The sequence below is a fragment of the Triticum aestivum genome, chromosome 7A (assembly GCF_018294505.1).
Source record: "Triticum aestivum cultivar Chinese Spring chromosome 7A, IWGSC CS RefSeq v2.1, whole genome shotgun sequence".
NCBI lineage: Eukaryota > Viridiplantae > Streptophyta > Magnoliopsida > Poales > Poaceae > Triticum > Triticum aestivum.
In genome coordinates, this window is record NC_057812.1 from 454,029,260 (window position 1) to 454,033,895 (window position 4,636).

Consider the following 4,636-nt stretch of genomic DNA (forward strand, 5'->3'; position numbering starts at 1 on the left):
ATCAATGATAAGGTTCAATGAATCAGATAAACTGCACAAGGAGATACTTACCAAAGACAACGGAAGTCATGGTGTTGATTTGCTGTTTCAAACCAGCTAGTTCATCTACAACTGGTTTCAGGGCTGCTTCGGCATCCTCAGCTTTTTTGGTTAAACCGGCTTTCTTGATTTCCCAGTCAGCACGATCTTTGTTAAAAGACTCTTTCAGCTTTTCCATCGCTGCCAGAGCTTTGGTCAGCTCTTCTTTGGCTTTCGCAGCTTCTGCTTGTTGGGACTTCACGTTCTCTTGCAAATCAGCGATCCGGGCATCTGTATTGCTTAGTTCGGCCTACAACAGTGCAGAAATGTCAAACAAATAGAATATATATTTTGTAAAGTACAAAGCGTATAATAAGTTATGCACTTCGTACTTGGGGGCTAATGCCTTTTTGCTCTCATTCACTACATCTTTTATAAAGTCTCCAGAACAATGCAAGCATTATCCTTGATACTTGCGGGCTAATGTACATCTGTTCAAATCGGACGCATGGATTAAAATCCGGATTACCTTGCAAAGCTAAACCGGCCTTTGGGGGCTACACTGAGAAAAGTTATACATTGGTAAAGTATCAGCCTCGGGTTTCGCTAAGGATCTAACATTTTGAAGGTCAGTGGGAGAGACTTAAAGTATTACAAAGACCCGGTTTATGATTAACATCCTAAAACGGCCCTTGGGGGCTACTTGGGCTAGCATTTCAACTTTAGAATCAAGAAGTAAAAGGAGATGAAAATACCTCATAGCGTTCCTTCATTAAATTAACCAAACCGACTTCATAGTCACGGTTTGAGTGCAAACGGTTTAAGAAACCGGAGTGAAGCTCTTCAGCGTTGAGATGGGCATAACTTGATAAGTTAGTACTCCATTTGCCCTTTTCCCTAGCAGCACGCTCTTCTTTGGCACTATGTTGGGCCAAGATTACGGGATGGCCAGGAGAGTTGTGGCCTATGCCAGTAACAATAACATCATCTCCTTGGCCTTCAGTGGTTTTTGCGGGTGATGACGGAGTTTCAGTATCTCTCATCGGACTGGCCCGGTTTGGAGCCGCCGCTCAGTGTCAGGCATGGCAGGGTCAGCTACTGGTGGTTCATCAGTATTCCGATCTTGAAGGGGCGGTTCATCAGAGGTGACTTCAGGATGAGGACCTTCCGGTTCACGAGTTTGGTCCGGTTCAGCTCTCTGCTCTTCTTCAAAAACTGCCTGGTCTTCTGACGGATTGTTGACCCGAGCTTTCTTGTTGGGTCTGGCTTTGGCTCTACAAATAAATTAAAAGAGGGTTAGCATCTTATTCAAGATTTGTAACGCATTGGAAGAAAGAGTTTGAAAACTTACCTAGCCACGGTTTTTAGAGGAGGGAGTTGGGTTGCTGTCGACTCGCCAGAGGATGAGGGAGGTGTCACATGATAATTTGAATCGGACGGATTAAGAGGTTGTCTGAAATAACCTGCCTTGGGATAAGAATGGTCAGAAGTGGAAGAGACCTCAGACCGGCGCTTCCGAACCGGGGTATCAGGTAAACCGGCCGAAGTGACCTGTTGGCCACTATGCCGGGTTGTCCGGCGAGCTTCATGCTGCTGTGTCTTCAAAATAAATGTTGGGTCCAAGTAAGCAAGAGGATGAGAAAAGCTTACTTTCCGGACTGCTTGACGGGTTTTTTTGTGTTGGCATAGAGTCTGAACCGGAGGAAAGGGTAATTACCTCTACATCATCAGCTTGGTTGCCTTCTACGTCCTCCTGATAAAGATCATTGTTAATGAGGTGCATGAAAAGGGAGCCAAGTGATTCAAGTTCTACCTCAACTTCCGGATCATCATTATCTTCATCAAGTTCCATGTTGATCCGGTCAGCCGTTTTCCGCTTTGAGGTCCATTTGACGGCTTTGGTTTTGGGACGAGATGGTTTGACCGCTTTATCCCCGGTTGGCTTTACCGCTTTATCTACGGATTTACGTTTCCAGAAGGGATCATCACCCTATTCATACATAAACAAAAGAAGGATTATAAATTGAATAAGTTAAAGATATCAAAGATGAAAAGGAAGTATAGTGCTTACAGCAGGCGGTTTGTTCTTAGTATAGAAGGGGTTCAAGCCGGTTTGACTACAGACTGATTCCGATTCATTCAAAATTTTCTTTACGCTTTCAGTGACCTCTTCATCGGTCACCTGCATGTTGATATGGCATTGAGGGTCTCCAACATCACCGGTGTACTCACACATTAAACCGGGGTGGCGTCTTAGTGGCAAGACGCTCCAAGATATCCAACAGCGCACGAAATCAACGCTTGTTAAACCATTGGTCATAAAGGCCCGAAGCTTGGCGAGTTGAGGGGCATATTTGGCCTGTTGTGCAGAACTTAAGCGTTGCGGCATTGGATGGGTGTTGGAAAGCCGGTGATCACGATAGCTCGGAAGGGGATTCTCATCTTCAGGAGAAGTATCTCTGCAGTAAAACCAAGTCTAGTTCCATTCCTTAGGGTGGTTGTGCAGTTTGGCATGAGGGAATTCAACTTCCTTCTGTTTTTGAATTGAGACACCACCAAGTTCAGTATTGGGGCCATTGACAAACTCTGTATGCCGGTTTAGATGAAAAAAGTCCCGGAACAACTCAGCGGTGGGTTCCTCTTGCAGATACGCTTCACAGAAAACTTGGAAATTGCATATATTGGACACCGAGTTGGGTCCAATATCTTGAGGATGAAGTTGGAAACTGGCAAGAACATCCCGGAAATTTTTTGACCCTGGCGGTTTGAAGCCACGGCCTATATGGTCGACAAAGATCACTACCTCACCCTGCCTCGGGGTAGGAGGATTCTCTGTTCCTGGAACTCGCCACCGGATCTCCATCTTCTTTGGCAAGGTGCTGATACTAACCATTTCATTCAATTTATCTTCGGTGGTCCGGGAGGGGACCCAGTTGCAAGCGGCAAACTGTTTGGCCATTGTGAAATGAAAACCTAAAAAGGAAATGTCGGTTTACGAGTCATTCATGGAGGAGCGCAAGATGCAATGGAATAAACATATGCCGGTATGTGAAATTGCGTAAACCAGAGACTAATATAATAGTAAATGACAAGGTCATATGAAGGGCATACATGTGTTGTTAAACCGGACTATTACCATCAACGTGCAGAAGGGTTACTGATTTACTAGGGGACTAATGGTATGAGATAGATTATTTTTACAAAGGTAAACCGCCTAGATGGTAAAGAGGATATAGATCTAAAGTGAAGATGGTTAAGTAAGGTAAAAACAGATTTCACAGGATCACATGGGCATTTTGGATCTACCACAAGTCAGGAAAAGAAAAAGATTTAGACCTAAAAGGAAAAAAAGATTGGTCCCGAAACAGTTCATAAAGGACTAGATCAGTCTTTTGCGCATAAGGGTTTGTGGTGGTAACAGAAGATTAGCCATGGCATAGGATACGTCAAGTGCGAAGTGTACATCTATAGGCTAAGGAAGAACAGCACTGAAGCTCCGATGAACTTCAAAGAACCGCGAAGAGAGAGGAAAACCTAATGGATCTAGAAAGGAAGGAGGAAAGGACTTTGAGGGAGTCCTGGATTAGGGGGTGTCCGGATAGCCGGACTATACCTTCGGCCGGACTCCTGGACTATGAATATACAAGATTGAAGACTTCGTCCCGTGTCCGGAAGGGACTTTCCTTGGCGTGGAAGGCAAGCTTGGCGATAGGGATATGTAGATCTCCTACCATTGTAACCGATTCTGTGTAACCCTAGCCCCCCGGTGTCTATATAAACCGGAGCGTTTTAGTCCGTAGAACAGACAACAATCATACCATAGGCTAGCTTCTAGGGTTTAGCCTCTCTGATCTCGTGGTAGATCTACTCTTGTACTACCCATATCATCAATATTAATCGAGCAGGACGTAGGGTTTTACCTTCATCAAGAGGGCCCGAACCTGGGTAAAACATCGTGTCCCCTACCTCCTGTTACCATCCGCCTAGACGCACAGTTCAGGACCCCCTACCCGAGATCCGCCGGTTTTGACACCGACATTGGTGCTTTCATTGAGAGTTCCTCTGTGCCGTCGCCATCAGGAAGGATGCCTCATCCCGTCTTTAAAGACGGCACCGTTGCTAAGGGAGCTTTGGCTGTCGGCCAAACTCTCCGGCTAGGTGGTTTCCTTATGACCGCCTGTTTGGCTGCTGCGCCGACGATGACCTCTCGGGTCATCGAAAGCAATCTTCACGTCAGCTCAGAATTCGCCGAGCAGCTAGATCCAATGGAGCTATCTTCCCTAAACGAGCTCTTGGATCGCATCGCCGCCCTGGGAGTCGCTACGACCAGATTGGGCCTAAACCCGATCTGAGAGAGATTAACTCTCCCCAGGTCACCCATCACGTTACCGTGGTAGAGGGACAGTGAGGCGACCCTTCATCTATCTTAAGGACTAGCTATGTCTGGATTCCCGATCCCTCCAAGCCGGATACCCGCGGAGGGGAGGACATCACTCAAGACCTGAACATAAAGTCAGGCGACGGGCTAGATTCATTGGACAGCATCCAAGAATCCAAACTTCCGAGTTTGGAAACTCCTTGGCCCCTGGGTCTCAGATTGGGTGAGGTTTCGGATTTG